The sequence below is a fragment of the Loxodonta africana genome, chromosome 18 (assembly GCF_030014295.1).
Source record: "Loxodonta africana isolate mLoxAfr1 chromosome 18, mLoxAfr1.hap2, whole genome shotgun sequence".
Lineage (NCBI taxonomy): Eukaryota > Metazoa > Chordata > Mammalia > Proboscidea > Elephantidae > Loxodonta > Loxodonta africana.
The window spans coordinates 34,223,966-34,240,871 of NC_087359.1; positions in this window are offsets into that span (position 1 = coordinate 34,223,966).

Here is a 16,906-nt window from a genome sequence, read left to right on the forward strand (position 1 = left end):
CAGTCATGAAAACTCTGTGGAGCTCATTTCTACTCTGCGTCACATGGGGTTGCCATGAGTCAGAAACTCACTGGCAACTGGAATTTTTCGACCCTGGGATTCAAGGAGAAATGAGATAAGATGCTGCCAGTGGGAGGGAGAGAAGGTAGGAAGGAAATCTACCTTCGGGTGGTGATAAAGGAAGGCCTCTCATGGAGGTGATATTTCAGTATCAGCCATGAGAAGGGGGTGGTAGGAGTCAGGAGGAACAGAGCACTCCAGGCAGAGAGGACAGGCTTTGGAAGGCTCTGAGGGGAGAGAGCACTTGCTGCTCCCAAACCATAGAAAGAGGCCAGTGTGGCTGGAATATCGTAGGCAAGGTAGGGAGTGGTACAAAAACACAGTGGAGGGACACAGAATATTTTGACCTGGATATTTTGACCCCAAGGATGTTTTGAATGCAAACATTTTAAACTAAAACACACCAACATGGAAGGTTTTTTACAGAAAGTATTTTCCAGTTTGAACTATATTTATCTAAGTTGATTCTTTGTTCAGATTTCCACCCCTCCCCCCGCTACAGTTAAACAAATGTCTATTTTTTCCTTCCATTTTAATTTTATGGAAATGACTTTCATAGGGATCCATTCTGTATAAGTTTTGCTGCTGCGGTTTGACCTGTCAGGCAATTTGGGAGCCACCAGCTCCTGACCCTAGTCCCTGCCACTGTGCGTCTGCCCAGCCGGTTTATGGGAGATTTCAGCGTGGTCAAGATTTGACTCATCAGTTGGTCCATTTTAGTCAGTCACGAGTTTCCCTCTCTCCAGCTCTAGCCGCTGTCAGTGTCACTTCTACCTGTCATATTCTTAGGTGAAGAGTTCATGTCGACATCTCAGTTAATCTGTGGGAGGGATCTGGTGGGGGGGTGGGTTGGGAGAGGAGACAGGTTTTGGGGGAGGTGGGTAGGGGACCAATCTTCCTGGCTGGGGTAATGATTCTCCTGAAGGAGATGCCTTTGGAGGTTTTAGGCAGGGGAGTGACATGATCAGATTTGACTTTTTAAAAGCTCATTCCAACTATATGGAGACAGGGGGGATGGGAGCCAGTGAGGAGGCCAATATGCCAATCCAGATGGTGAAGAGAAGTAAATGATTCGAAGAAAGCCTAAACCCGTTGCTGTGGAGTCGATTCTGACTCATGGCGACTCCATGTGTTACAGAGCAGAAGTGCTTCCTAGGTTTTCTTGGCCTTAATCATCAGGCCTCTCTTCTGTGGTGCTGCTGGCTGGGTGCATTCAAACCACCAACCTTTTGGTAAGTAGTTGAGTACAAACTGTTTGCAACACCCAGAGACCTATGAAGAAAGATTAGGGAGGTAGAAAGGACAGGGTAATCCCTGTCCCAATCCCCAGGATCCTGGCATGGCCCTCCCCAGCACCCAGAATGACCTTACTGTCATCCCCCATATCCTCAGCTCCTACCCCTCCTTTCCTCATAGTATTCAAGGCAGCCCCAAGGCCTGGACACCCCAGAGTGTGGCCACTAGGAGTTTGTACAGGGTGGGGACCAGGAACTGGGGTGTTTTCCTTGGGGCTCCCTCCCATCCAGGCTCCTGACTGAATGTGGCAGAGGGGCAGAGGAAGTGGCCAGGGATGCCCTGTGAGGCGGAGGGGGGCGGGGGGGCCGCGGGGGATGGCTTTTGGATCTGCCTGCCCTGAGTCACGTGGTCGGAGCAGTGAGGGCAGCCCAAGACCTGGCGGTGAAACAGACCCAGACACAAGGCGCTTGTCCAGCCCATGGCTCCGAGCTCAGGGTGTGATCCTGGGCAGGGGCACAAAGGGGCCTCTGTCCGCATGGCCACCGTGCCCATCTCAGCTAGGCTGAGGGCCTAAGGAGTGAGAGGGTGGGCCTGGGGGGTGCTTGAAGAGGGAAGTAATACAGATCCAAGTGTCAACTGAGGCAAGTCAGTTCCTCTCCCTGATCCTCATTCTCCTCACCTGTAAAATGGGATCTTAATCCCAAGCCCAGCCTCTCAGACCTGGCACATCGTCAGGATGCAGGTCGTTGACTGACTGACTGAGGCATCAAGGCACCTTCCTAGAATATTTTTTAAATTTTATTTAACAAATACATATAGTGATTACCATGTGCCTGTTTGCTAAACACTTTCCAAATATTGACCATTTAAGTCTCATAGTGACTCTCTGAGAGCAGAGGTAGTTCAGTAGTAGAATTCTCACCTTCTGTGTGGGAGACCAGGTTTGACTCCTGGCCACCCTCTGTTAGTGGAGGCTTGCGTGCTGCTATGATATAGAACAGGTTTCACGGGGAGCTTCTGGAGTAAGATGAACTAGGAAGAAAGGCCTGGCAGTCTACTTCTGAAAATCAACCAATGAAAACCCTATGGAACACAATGATCCAATCCCCAACCAATTGTGAGGATAGCACAGGACTGGGCAGTATTTCATTCTGTTGTGCATGGGTCGCCATGAGTTGGGGGCTGACTTGAGAGCAGCTAACAATAATGACCCCCTGGATTCCTGGTGGCACAGTGGTTAAGAGCTTGGCTGCTAACCAAAATGTCAGCAGTTTGAATCCGCCAGCCCAGTGCTCCTTGGAAACTCTATGGGGCATTTGTACTCTGTCCCTTAGGGTCACTGTGAGTTGGAATCAACTGGAAATTAGTTTGGTTTGGTTTTTAGGAGAGGTATTATTATTTTTATCTCTATTTTACAGATTGGGAAACTGAGGCACAGAGGTGCCCAGGTGTCCAGGAGCAGAGGTGGCAGAGGTGGTATTTGAACCCAGGCAGTATGGCTACACTATGCTGCTTCCAGAAAGAAAAGGATGGGGGTCCCTTAGGCCAGGCACCTGAAGACTTTTGTTCACAGTTGGATCCCCAGAGTGTAGGATGGGTCTGGTATAAGCAGGTGTTCAACAAATGTTTACTGAATGAATTTATTGAGCCTTTCCTCTGTGCCAGGCACAAAGAGACACACTCTCCTCATACCATCTCTTAATCCTCCCAACAACCCTATGGGCCCCATTTTACAGATCAGAGAGGTCCGATGGTCCAGAGCCCAGGCTTTGTCCCGTGCCCAGCACTGCCCCCTATGAAGGAGGCCTTTCAAAACCAGCTGAAAGGGTCCAGGAAATGCCCCAAGATGGGCTGTGTCAACACTAGCCATGCCCTGCAGGTGGGGGATGGCTTCCCACAGCAGAAGTGGGCCATGGCCATTCCACCATCTCCCTCAGCCAATGGGCTTCCAGGTTCTCCCCTCCCTCTGACTCCTGCCCTAGGTAACCCCGAATTTTCAGGGTCATCCTCAGCCTTCTGAAGTTGGGATGGGTTAGGTTCAGTTTCTCAGACTGAGAAGGGGAAGGGACCCCAAGGCCCAGTGGGGTGGGCTAAGGTGAGAGGATCCTGCTAGACAAACCAGCTAAATAAAGCACCAGGAAATTAAAGGTGGGTCAGTGAAACTCAAAGATGTTAATTTCTGCAGGGTTGATCCTGGCTGGTAATCAGGGCCTCTCCCAGCATCTTCTGAATGCCGCTCTTTAAGTAAGAGGGAAGGGAGCCAGGGTCCCAGTGAGGACCCCTAGGCCGCTCACCCTTTGCCTTTCCTTCCACCGGGCAATATGGGAAGTCCCCCCAATAAGATGACTACCATCTGGACTGTTGCCATTGCGGCTGACATTGCAGGGGATGGGGCTACCTCTGTGGCTGGGCACCCCAGTTCCTAGCCTCCTTTCCTCCAGCTCCAGCCTCTTCTGCACACCCCAGACAGCTCTGCTGAGCTGGTGAGGAGGTTGAAATAATTTCCATTGCGCTGGCAACAAACACAACTTGGATACTGTCCGGAGCTGGGAAAGAATGGGGAGAAGGCTGGCAGCTCTAGGAGGCAAGATGGTGGGCAGGAGGGGAGGAACTTAGCCTGGACAACAGCATGGGCACCCTGGACTGGGAGAAGGCATCAAATTCAAGACATTTTTGGAATTCCACCCAGACCCATTTTTCTTCCCTCTCTTTTTGCCCCATTAGTTTCCAATACACAGCTGTGAGGAAGTTCTTTCTGCAGTCTCATCACTGTCCCTCCTGCTGTAACTAATGATGTTATCCCTCGTATTGAGATGAACTTTCACAACTTGCAGGGTATTTTCTATATGTCCTTTTTTATTAGTTATTGTTGTTAATGTTATCCCCATTTTACAGATGAGAGAATTGGGGTCCAGAGAAAAGAAGCACAAGTGGCAGAGTCATAATGTGCATGTGGTGTGTCTTATTCCAAGTTACTCTTCAAATTATACCCCCCCACACACACACACACTCGCCCCTCTCCCATGGCTCTTCCCCCTTCTATTTCACCACAACTCAGAAGCAGCCCAGACCCACCCCGGCAGGTCATCCTGCCCATTCCCCTGCCTCTAGCCTGGCACAGTGGGACCTCCGTCTGGCCTGTGTCTGGATCTCTGCTGGCCATGGTCCAGGACAGGGTGATGGTGGCAAAGTTGGTGAAGTCAAGGATGTCAGCTGCTGCTGCTTCTTTTTGAGCAAAGACTTTTAAAGGTTAATGTGATAATCTCATCCTGATTACTGCAAACTGAGGACCTCGGGGCTGTCCAAAACTCTATTACTGGCCTCACACGGGGAGGGGGAGACTTAACTGGGCCCTCCCAGCTGCTCTGCCCTCATCCTCATTCTCACTGAAAAGAATAGATGCATTTTAGTGGAAAGGAGGTTTTTCTAGATTGTGGATGATTCAGGCTACCTACTTGGAGACCTGGGCCAGGGCACCCCAACCCTTCCCTTCTAGGTTTGAGAATTTAATATTCTAGAAACATGCCACCCATTAGTCTGATAGTGAGGGCCTACTGTGTGCCAGGCACTGTGCTAAGGAGGGACCAGGCCTCGGATGGGAGGCTGGGCAAAGGGCACAGAAAGTCAGCCCAGCCAGGGACCCAGGAAGTCATCACACCCCCCACCCCATTTCACTGGCTGGGTAACCAAGGCCCGTTGCCGTTGTCTCCACATCACCCCCACTCAGAAGGAAACCAATTAGCACCGTGTCTGGTTCTGTGTTCCCAGCGCCTGTCTCATTATTTGGGGATTTATGTCCCGGTCACTGTGAAGGACGACTGTCCAGGTTTCCATTGGAGGAGCCTGGCCAGAGTTGGAGCCTGGCGGTGGTGGCAGGAGGTGGTGCCGTCCTGCTTGGGGCAGGATGGGGATTTGATTTCAGGGGGATTTGCAACCAGTGGGGAGACGCCCTGGGCACATGGTGGCTCTGGGCTATTTTAGGAGGCCAAAGACTGCTCCCACGGGGGGAGGGGGGTCACAGTGGACTCGAAGCCCATTAGTGAGTCCGCCCTTTTGGTGGGAGTGAAAGGAACCATCATGGATGGAACAGACTGACCCTGGGTTGGGGCTTCTCCAACTCTCCTGAAACCCAGGGGCCCAGAATTACACTGTACCTCCCACCCCCATCTGGGCTGTGAGCCCAATAGGAGAAGTGGGTGGATGGGCAGGGGTCCCTGGCTCCTTGCCTAGGCCCCTTTGCTGCACACTTTGCACAGTGGGGCCCTGGCTGTAATTATGATGATAATGACATTTATTATAATAAGCCTATGTCTTTGTAGAAGTTGTATTTATTGAGCACTCTGAAAAGGCTTCGTGGGGCAAAGAAAAGGGCATAGCCTTAAAGCCAGGCACACCCGGGCTCTTGTTCAGTACAGGTCACTCCCGAGCTGAGTAATGTTGGTTGCATAAGTCCCTTCACCTCTCTGAGCCTCAGTGTCCTTGTCTCTAAAGCAGGGACCAGGAGCACCTAATTAACAACGGTTGTATTATTAACAGGGCACATATTATGTCATGCACCCTGCAATGTTGTTAGGTATTGATTGCTCTGTTTTTCAGATAAGGCAACTGAGGCTCAGAGAGGGAAAGTAACTCACCTAAGCTCACACAGAGAGAGGTGGAACAAGAAGTCTGATCCATTTGTTCGCAGCACAATGAGAGTTGAGTCATTACACAAAAAATCAGCAGTGCGCTGCACTGGTTGCCTTTGTGTGGCAGGCACTGTTCTAGGGCTGGAGACTCATCCACAGACCAGACAGAGGAAGAGGAGATCATGGGATGAGAATGGGCAGCAGTGAGGCCTGGAAAGGCTGAATGGGACACTCAGTGGCTTTATCTAGGCTAAGGGTCATTTTTTACCTGGGGGGAGGACAATGACTAGGAGGCCTGTATCCTGGGCGAGGGGGAGATGGGCAAGGGAGTCCCAGCACCATGTGGCACCTCCAGCTCTCCATATTAGGAAGAGATTTTCTGCTTTTTCTTCCTCCTCACACCACCTTTACAGGGGAAAAAGTCACTGGGCATATTGGGATAAGGTCTTTAGAGGCACCATGGCTTAGCAGAAAGAGAGCTTGGACTTTAAAGTCAGCCAAAGTGGTTCAAATCCCAACTCCATCACTATCTAGCTCCTATCTAGCTTTTGACCTTCAGCCCAAACCCACTGCCATTCAATCAATTCAGACTCATGGTAACCCTAAAGGACAGAGTAGAACTTCCCCATAGGGTTTCCAAAACTGTAATCTTTAGAGAACCAGACTGCCACATCTTTCTCCTGCAGAGTGGCTGGTGGGTTCGAAACTCGGACCTTTCAGTTAGCAGCTGAGCACTTAACCACTGCACCACCAGACCTCCTTTGCGTGACATTGTTTGGGTAAATTAACCTCTCAGAGCCTCCCTTTCCTTATCTCCAAAACGAGGGTAATACGGACCTTACAGGGTTATTGTTATTGTTAGTTGCTGTTGCGTCAGTTCCACCTCATGGCAACCCCGTGTACGTCAGAGTAGAACTGCACTCCAGAGGGCTTTCAAGGCTGTGAGCTTGCAGAAGCAGATGGACAGGGCTGTCTTCCGGGGCATCTCTGGGGGGCGGGTTTGAACTGCCTGCCACCGTTTCAGCTAGTAGCTGAGTGCTTAACTGTTTGCACCAGCTGGGTGTTATCGAGAGAGTAAAATGAGTCAGTAAAGGTGTGGAAAGGCCCGCAATACATGGCAATGTTTTGTCTGGATGCGTGGCTGGAGTTTAGGGATGTGTTATTCCCAGGTATCTAGGTGAAGCCACGTCTTTGTGGGTGGCACTAAGCTGGGGAGAGCTGGCACCTGTGGTCCTGCTGAATGATATCAACAGGCTGGGCACAACGGGAGAGCCAGCAAGCCTGACATAAAGTCTGGTATTCACGGCTCTAGAAATCACTGGCTGCTCTGGGACTGGGGGGACAGGGGAGGAGTCCGAACTTACCAGTACATCACATGAAAACAGTCCTAGGGGGTTTCATTGTCCCTCGGCTCTTTAGAGAGCTAACTCGAGAGTGTAGGAAAGTTAACCAGTGGGCAGCATAGATAGACGACAAGGTCAAGGATGGCTGGGAGGGGGATGGGGTGGGATATGACTGAAATGATAAAATGCCTGGAAACCATTTGTTCAGCAAATATGTGTTAAGTTGTTTAATTAGGGTCAGTTGGCCACATTGACACTGCAGTGAACTACTGGGCAGACAAGTAAACACAGGACCGGGACTGCCCTTGGGGGCTGCATCTAGTTGGGGAGCTGGGGCAGGGATTTGGGGGCAACAGTTCAACACAGTGTGATAAGTACAGTGTGGGACCCATGTAGGAGGGGCATCCATATCTTTGAAGGCTTCCTGGAGGAGCAGACCATGTCAGGGGAAGAAAAGTTGAGAAAAACGTGCTTTTTAGCGGGGAGAAGAGGCCTCTCAGGAAGCCCCTGCCAGGCGGGTTTAGCTGGCTGTGGACGGCAATGTGTGCTTCTTCGGCACCGCGAGGGAGCAGATCTCGGACCAGAGGGTGGGCAGCACAGGAAAGCAGTTTAGCCCCCTATATTGATCAACTTTCTAGCTGTGAGAACTATCCACCAATGGAACAGGCTGTCTCATGAGGCAGTGAGCTCCCCGCCATTGGCGTATTCAAGCAGAGGCCAGAGGGTAACTGGTCAGGGCTGCTACAAAAGGGACAAGTTGACCTCTAAGATCCCTTCCAAGTCTGAGCAACTGCAGTTTTCCATGGACAGACTCAGGATGTGGACTGGGACAGCAGAGGTGTGACCGGATCAAGTTAGAGGTGGGGTGTGCTGTGGGGATGACGAGGCACACATGGTGTCCCATGACTGTCGTCCCTGCCCTGGATTTATTTTTTTGGAGGGGTGGGGAGTAGCTACTTCATTGAGATATAATTCACATACCATACAATTGACCTATTTAAAGTGTACGATTCAACATGGTTTTACTTTTAAGGTGGAAATGAATTCATTTAGTCATTCAACAACTATTTATTGAGCACCTATTAGGTATGTGGAGTCCCTGGGTGCTACCAATGATTGATGCACTTAGCTGCTAACTGAAATGTTGGAAGTTTGAGTGCATCCAGGCATGCCTCAGAAGAAAGTCCTGGAGATCTACTTCCAAAAAATCCGTCATTGAAAACCCTGTGGAGCACAGTTCTCTGACATACACGGGGTCGCCGTGAGTCAGCATTAACTCCATGACTATATATATATATATACATATTTTTTTTTTTAAATATGTGTGCATCAAGCTTTGCATTGGAAGCTTTGGACATCTGGAAAATAAATGCTCTGTCCTCATGGGGGAGACAGAAAAATGCCCAAACAAAAGAATTACAACTGGGGAGATAGATGCTCTAAGAGGGAAATAACCCGGGGGCCTGGGCCAAGACTAATGAAGCTGGGGGAAGAGGGCTGGGGAGGTGGCATTTGAGCTGAGGCCTGAGCAACAAAGAGACAGCCCTGTGAAGGTCAGAGGAGCATTCTAGGCATAGGGAACAGCCAGGACAAAGGCCCAGAGGCAGGAGTGAGTTTAGGGGTGGGAGGAACAGGAAGAAATGCTGGAAGACTGAATGGTAGCCCAGAGCCCTGCCCCCATGTTTGAAGCCTCACTGGGGCTCCCCACCAGGGACTTCATCGCTGCATGGCCTGGCCCACAAGAGGCCTACACCCAGCACGAGGTAGCGGGAGATCCATCGACATCTTTGGATGCAAGAGCCATTTCTGTCCCCTTTCTTTGGCTCTTAGCCTCTTAGGCCGGTATTGCCTCCCCCAGTAACGGAGAGGTGGCAGGGCTCTTAGGAGGTCATGCCAACACCCCGTGCCTTGGCTGGGTGGCTTACCCCACTTTGGTGCACCTACCCCTACATACCTATAAATGACCCCAAGCCCCACACACCAGTAAATGTCCTTCGCAGCCCCACACACCTGTAGATGACCCCCCCTCAGCCCCACACACCAGTAGATGGCCCCCCTAGCACACACTCCAGTAGGTGACATCTTCTAGCAGGCCCTCTGGCAGTCTCCTGACCTCCAGAGCTAGCTCCTAGGAACAAACAATCTAGAGTCTCCTGTTTGCAGCTCACTTCCTGTGTGACTTTGGGCCAGTTACTTAAAATCCTCAACCTTTTGCTTCCTGGTCTGTAAAATAGGGATCAATCCACACTGCGAGGAGTGGTTATGAGGATTGAATACAATCCCTGCCTGGCACCCAGTGGGTGCCCTGTGAATGTCAGCTTCCTTCTCCCTGAGGTCCGGAGAAGAGAGGCCGGCTTACACATGGTGGGAGGGAGATCACAGTTTACCGGTGGCTGGTAGCCAGTTTAGGTCCTTCCCCAAACCCTGGGACCTCTGGGGACCCACTGGTCCTCAGAGCCTGGCTGGCCAGGGGTATAGAATAGCCTCACCAATGGACCCAGCCCTTCTGCCCGGGGAGCCCCCGGGACTCCCACGGCGCAGCCCCTCTCCCGGCCCGCGGCAGGCCTGGGCCCCGCTCCGGGTGGCGCGGCTCCTGGCACCTGCTTCGCGCCGGGCCGCCCAGGGGCGGGCTCGGGAGCTGCAGCGGCTGCCCCGGGACGTGCGGGGCCGGGGACTCGCCAGCCAGGCACCCCTGGGAGCCGCCACTCCGAATCGCCACGGGCAGCCCAACGCGGCCCCGCGGGTCCGGAGGGCTCCTCAGGTAGGCGCGGGCGCCGGACCCGAGACCGTACGCCTGGCTCCACATCCCCCGCCCGCGCGCGCGACGAGGGCGAGCCAAGGGAGGGGGCCCGCGCGCGGTGGGGGCGTAGGTGTCTCTGTAAGACCCTGGCCCACTTTGTGTATAGGGAAGTTGGGGAACCAGAGCGGAAACTAATGTTGGGCGGGGCGGGCGGGGGGCGGGAGGGAGGCCGGCAAAGGTGATGGCAAGGACTCCCAGATCTCATTAGGAGCAGGGAGGATGACACCCCTCCACACCCGAGTGAGGGGACCATTCTCTCTGGAGACAGGGCTCGGCCAAGTAGCCCACCTTCTTTTCCTAAATAGTTGAGAGAATCCAAAAGCAATCCACCCCTATCAGCTCAAGAGGTGGAATAGAATGGAAGGAGTGGGGGAAGGAAGAGTCTTGTCTTTTTGAGGCCCGCAAAGAGCACATCTGCCACACCCCTCTGCCCTCACCCCATCATTCACGGTCATTGGAGGCTTTCCCACCTCTCTCCCACCCCTCACCCCCCTACTCCAAGCGGAATGCCTCCTATTCACCCAGAGGAATAGGTGGGACCTTCCTGGCCTTAGAAGGAGGCAGCAGTCTTCCTTACCCTCCCGCTACCCCCCTCACCCCCCAAACAGCCCCAGGACCTCTTAACCTTCCTCCCTCTGGCTCCTAGGACTCATTGCCCCAGCCCTGACTTGGGGGTGCTGGCTGGTGGGGCCCCTGTAGACAGTGAGTAGGGTTTGGGAGGAATGACCCCTCTTGGTCCTATGGGATGTTGGGCTGGGAGAGCAGGCAGTGGAGCAGGCTGAGCTGTGCAAGGATCCTGAGCTGTGTCAGGGGCGCAGGAGGCAGGGGTCTCCTGCATGCTGAGCTATCAGGGCTAGAAGACAGGTTTCCTAGGGCTTGCCTAGCAGCAGGGACAGGAAAAGGGGATACGGAGGCTAACACCCCTCCCTAACCCCCACCACCCCCTTAGAGGCAGCTGCTCTGTGTGGCCATTGTGAGTCCTGCAAGGAGACATGCAGGTTAGGTAGCAAGAAGCACTTCTTTCCTCAGGGAGGCTTGAGGGCCTTTTGCGGGGGAGGGGGGGGACTCACAGCCCAGGGGAGGCAGCCCCCATCTTTGGGGGTGTCAGAAGGGGATGAGGTTCTCTGGACCACCCAACCAACAGGGTCCAGAGGACAGAGCAGACTGGGGAAGGGGAAGTTGGCGACAGTGACCTTATCACTGGACCATCGCTCTCCCTCACCTCCTATGCCCTCTCTCTCTCCCTTCTTTGGAGCTGACGTGTTAACTTTCAGCACCTCTTGGCCCGCTCACTTCTGAAATCCCTAGCACCCAGAAGTCTCCAGAAGAAGGTGACAGGCTTCCTCTGTCACCACCGCAGAAGGAAACACAGATGTGGCTGCCTTGGGCTTGCCCATTGGAAACTCCCACCTGGCCCCTGGCACTTGGACCAGCTGTGGCCCAAACCCCAGGGCCTCCTGCTCTGCCACTCAGGAGCATGCTGAGTGGAGATTGGCCTGGCCTGACCCCACTCAGGCCATCCACTCCTCTAGGTGGAGTCTCTGGCTCCTCTGTGGGGTCTCAGGCTGTGATCCTGGGTGACTCCAGCTCCATGGGATGACTGGGGTGGGTGGCCACACACTGAGGTGCACTGTTCTTACTTCCTCAGCTGGGGAGAGGGTAGTGGGGAGCTGATAGGGAAGTGAGGCCAAAATGCTCAGTGGTGACTCCTCTGGGGCACTGAGGAAGCAACAAGGCCCAGCAGTGCTTACAGTGTGCTGGGACAAGAGTGTGCAAGGTCTTTCTTCTCCCAGACACTTCCATCTGGAGCTGGGTCAGTGGGGAAAAGTGGGAACCCACACCTGCTCGTGACCCTGTGAGTGACTGGGATGGGCCCACCAGGATCTGAACCCCTTGCCCTTATCATAGAATGGGGGAGAGCTGGCTTTCTTCAACTACTTCAGGGCAAATCTCTTCTCAGCTCTAAGCCTCAGTTTCCAAATTTATAAAGCCCGTCAGGGTTGTTATGAGGATTCATGGAGGCAGTGTTTCTGCAATGTCCACAAGGTAATGGGCACTCAGCCCTGGCTGTTCTTTCTCCACACCCATCTGCCTTTTTCTTCAAACACCCTTCGTGTAAAGCACCTGGCACACAGAACCAAAACAAAAACAAATCAAACCCATTGCCATAGCGTCGATTCTGACTCATAGTGACCCTATAGGACAGGGCAGAACTGCCCCATAGGGTTTCCAAGGCTGTAAATCTTTATGGAAGCAGACTGCCATGTCTTCCTCCCATGGAGTGGCTAGTGTATTCGAATTGCTGACTTGTTGGTTGCCTGCCGAGCACTTAACCACTGCACCACCAGGACTCCTTGGCACATAGTAAGCGCTCAATAAATGCGGTTGTTATAAAGGGGAGGTGGCCTCCTCACTGGGTGGTAGAGAGAAAGGCAGGGACCTGTTCTTGAGGCAGACACTGTACAGCTTGACGCCCCACCCACCCCACCACTGTCACCTTAGAGGCACCTGCTCTGTGTTGCCACTGCAAAGGACCCGAGGGATTAGCCAAGCCCAACCCGCTTTCTTTAGAGCCTGGAAACTGAAGCCCAGAGGGGCAGGGACAGGCCCAGGTTGGCCAGCCAGCCAGGATGCCTTCTCTGAGACAGGGCCTGGGGTCCTGGCCGGGGGACAGAGTGTGCTGGGGAGACAGGAGGGTGGCTGTTGGCAGATGTGGGGGAAAATGCCAGGGTATAATTGGGCTCTTTAAGGGTTTGGTGAGGGAGCCCTTCATGCCTTGCCAAAGGCTGGGGAAGGGCCTGGAACCTTCCTCTTCCCATTAACCCTTTGGGAGATGCAGCCTTTTCCTCAGGACCCCTTCTCCAGGCTGCAGGTGAAACAAGCCTCCCACTCTATGCTTGATGGACTCCAAGCCCCATCTCTCCATCCCACTCTGGGTGGCCAGGGCAGGGAATTCCCCCGCTTCAGTACCTGAGGACCTCTCAAGACCCAGGGCTCTGAAGTCCATTTGCTCCCCAGCCAGAAGTGCCGGAGATGAGGCATGGGAGCCCTGCCCCACCTTATCTCCGTGTTGATGGACTCACAGGAAGACAGGCAGACAGAAACCCTCACCTCCGTCAGCACTCCAGCTCTGGTGTGAGCCTGCCTTCAAGTGTGGCTCTCTCCCATGGGTCTCACTCTCACCCTTCCTGCTGCAGCCTCAGCCCATCTCTCAGGAAAGAGGGAGAAGAGAGGGAGGTTTAACCCCTTCCTATGTAAATCACAGACAGACAGACATATGGGTAGATGCATGCTTCTTTTCTGTACTTTCACCCTGTCCTTTCCCTTTCTTCACACCCCCCCCTTCCTCCCAGCTTCTCTAGCTGTGGTCCCCCCACTCTTCCTGCCCCGGATGTGCTACCTCCCTGCCTGGCACCTGGCCCCTCCAGGAACCCTTCTCTGAGTCTGTAAATTCCACCCACACGCCACCCGCTCCTCCCCATCCCAGCAGTTCAAATCAGGGGTTGTTGGGCTTTAAGAGAAGGTGGGATACAGCAGTTGCTAAGAACTTTGGCTCTGGAGTCAGACAAACATAGGTTCAAGTCTGACCACAAAACCTCCCAAAGCCTGTTTTCTAATCTCTGACATGGGATAACAGGTTAATCATAGTTCCCTCTCCTGGGGTTGTTGTGAAGTTTAAAAGATCCTGCTTGTGAAGCACTGGCACAGAGTAAGCACTCAATAAATGGGGTTGTTATTTATAAGGGGAGGTGGATTAGGTGGCTGGGTGGTGAAGAGGGAGGCAGGGAAGCTTCTAGAATCAGTCAGCTCTTGCACTGTACTTCCGTGGTATTTTGAAGCAAGTCCACTCCCCTACTTTGGGACACAGTTTCCTCAACTGTTAAAGGGAGTGTGTGGACCAGGTCCTGTCCAAGTGTAGGTTCAGCTAGGGTGAGTCATCCTGGCTCTGAATAGGGTCCAGGGCCGGGGCGGGGAGGGGGGGCGGCGGGCGATGTGCTGACCTTGCTGATGCTCGAGACAGGGATTGAACAGACCTGCGTGTACCCTAATAATTGCCCACCCCTCCAAATTTCTGGCTGGGAGCCCTGGCTTAGCTTGAGCAGTGTAGCTCCTGAGCGGACAGCTGGCCCAGGCAGGGCACACTGCAGCAGGCCCAGCGGCCTGGCTGGGGGGACACACTTTGCCCCGGAATCCTGGCGGGCCCTGTGAGCCCAGAGGCTGTATATCACCATGGTTTAATCAGCTGTGTGGCAGATATTTGTCTGCTTTCTTGGGCCATGTCCCTAGCCTGCAAGTCATAAATTGCTTTGGGATTTCAAAATACCCCGTCCCCTCCCTGGCAGGGCAGGCAGCTCTCCATGGCATGGCCAGGAAAATCACATTCCCCTGAAGCTTCATCCCCACAGTAGGTTGGACCCTCCCTCACCCCACCTAACGCTTGCACCTGGGACTTTCTTCCTGCCCCCTCCTTCCTGCTGGGAGGGTGGAGGGAAGACTTGTGAAGGCAGGAGGATAGGTTTAGTGACCACTCACTGGAGGTGAGAGGGTATAGAATGTTAGTGGGGGGCTTCATGCAGCACCGGGGGGCCTTTCACGAGGTGATGGTAGTAGCCCTCCAGTGTGCCCTCTGTGGGCAGAGCCATGTCCTGGACCCCAGACATGATGCACTGAAGCCTGGCCTGGTTCGGAGGGGCAGCTTAATTGCCCCATGAATGTGGAGGAGTGGAGGTCTGCCCTGCCCACTGGGATACTGGGTCTCAACCTCTGTCTTCCCACTGGATGCTCGCTGGATCACCTGGAGGCGATTTTTGGTACTGCAGCCCCAGCCACACCAACCCACAGCAAGGATGGAGTCCTCAAATCACCTGTGACCTCCTATGACCACACAAGGGTCAGACCCACAATAAGTCTCAGATGTTCACTGGCAGTCCCATCCCATGATATGAGCACAGTGACACCCACAATGTGACACAGCTAACCATGACATGCACACAGAGTCAAGACACAGATTCACCTCAATAAACAATGGGATAACAGAGACACTCATAGTGACCAGGTACACTATGACAGACAACAAGGTGACAGACTAGATGACTCCACTCACAAGCCTCAAAGTACAGATACACTGCTGATTAAGAGCAAAAAACCAAAAAAACCAAACCAGTTGCCGCTGAGTCGATCTTGACTCATGACAACCCCATCTGTACAGAGTAAAACTGTGCCATAGGATTTTTCCAAGGCTGTGACCCTTCAGAAGCAGGTCTCCAGGCCTTTTTTCCAAGGTACCTCTAAGTGGTTTCCACCTGCCAAACTTTTGGCTAGTAGTTGAGCACTTAACTGTGCCACCCAGGAACTCACTGATTAATAATAGCTGACTTTTATAGGACACTGAGAAATGTTTTATGTAGATTAAATCATTCAGTGCTTACAATGTGCTGACTTAAGAACTGTATTTATCACCCCCATTTTACAGACGTACAGATGAGGGAACTGAAGCTCGGGTTACACAACCAGAAAGGGGCAGAGCTGAGATCCAACCCCAGGTGTGAATCAATACAGAGCTTGTCCTCTCAATTGCCGTGCCCCTCTGATCCATTCACAGGCCGTCCCCACACATATAATCACAGACACAGCTTACGTGGGACCACTGCTCAGGTGTGGGCTCCACGGCTGGAGGTCCTTCTGAGAACATGGCATCGCTTGGTTGGTCTGAGCCTAAGGTCACAGGATATGTCCTTCAGGGAGAGATGAGCTCTGCCACACTTCACCCAGGCCCTAGCCTTGTTGTCCCCCAGTCTGAGGGAGAGATCTGAGGGAAAGGCCCTGCCCTCAGGAAATCTCTAGGTTGATGAAGGAGACACAGGCCCTGCCCTCAGGAAGTCTCCAGGCTGATGAGGGAGACACAGGCCCCACCCTCAGGAAGCCCCAATCTGAAGCAGAAGCAGAAAGCACACACAGATTTGGGAAGGAAGTAGAAATTAACACAGTTTAGCCTGAGAAAGGGAGCCGGGCAGCCCCCTAACTGAGCTGGTTAGAGGCAGATGAGTCAGGCAGGGAACGTTTCCAAGACGTGAGTTGGAAAGGAAAGACTGTGGAAGATGGGGGGCCTGGGGGCGATGTGAGGGCCCTGGGGGGCGCAGGTTTGCCTGTGTGTGCCTATACAGAATACATGAACCATTGCTACAACCTGGGCGGCCAAGACAGCAGGGGGTATTTGGAGCCACATACATAGGATTGCTTCCCACACTGTCACTGTTTGCAAATGTCACCCAGCCAGGCATGGGCACAGGAGGGTTGGTTTTGGTAATCATCCTTCCTGTAAGTGGCTGCTGCAACTTCAGCGAGTGCCACATGCCCCCCTGTCACAGGATCTTCAGGTCAGTGCCTGCCTCCGGGCTGAGAATAGGGTTCCAGCTTCCCAAAATGTGACTCCACTGACCTCGCCGCTGCATCTCTGTCCATGCCCACCTTGTCTCCAAGACCCGAGTCTGTCTCTGAGCTTTGCTCTGTGGCCCTCTGAGTCCCCGGGTGTCTCAGCTGACACACTTCCAGATATTACTGTATTTTAATACTGCTTTGCTCAAAATGGAAACCCTGGTGGTACAGTCGAGAGTTACGACTGCTAACCAAAAGTTCCACAGTTCAAATCCACCAGCCACTCCTTGGAAATGCTATGGGGCAGTTCTACTCTGTCCTATAGGGTTGCTATGAGTCAGAATTGACTTGACTGCAATGGGGTTGGTTTTTGCTCAAAATAGATGCCTTTATGCTCCCTTCTGCCATCTTTGGTTTGGGGGAGTCTCTGGAAGCTGGGGTGTTTCAGCTGGGATATCGGGCTC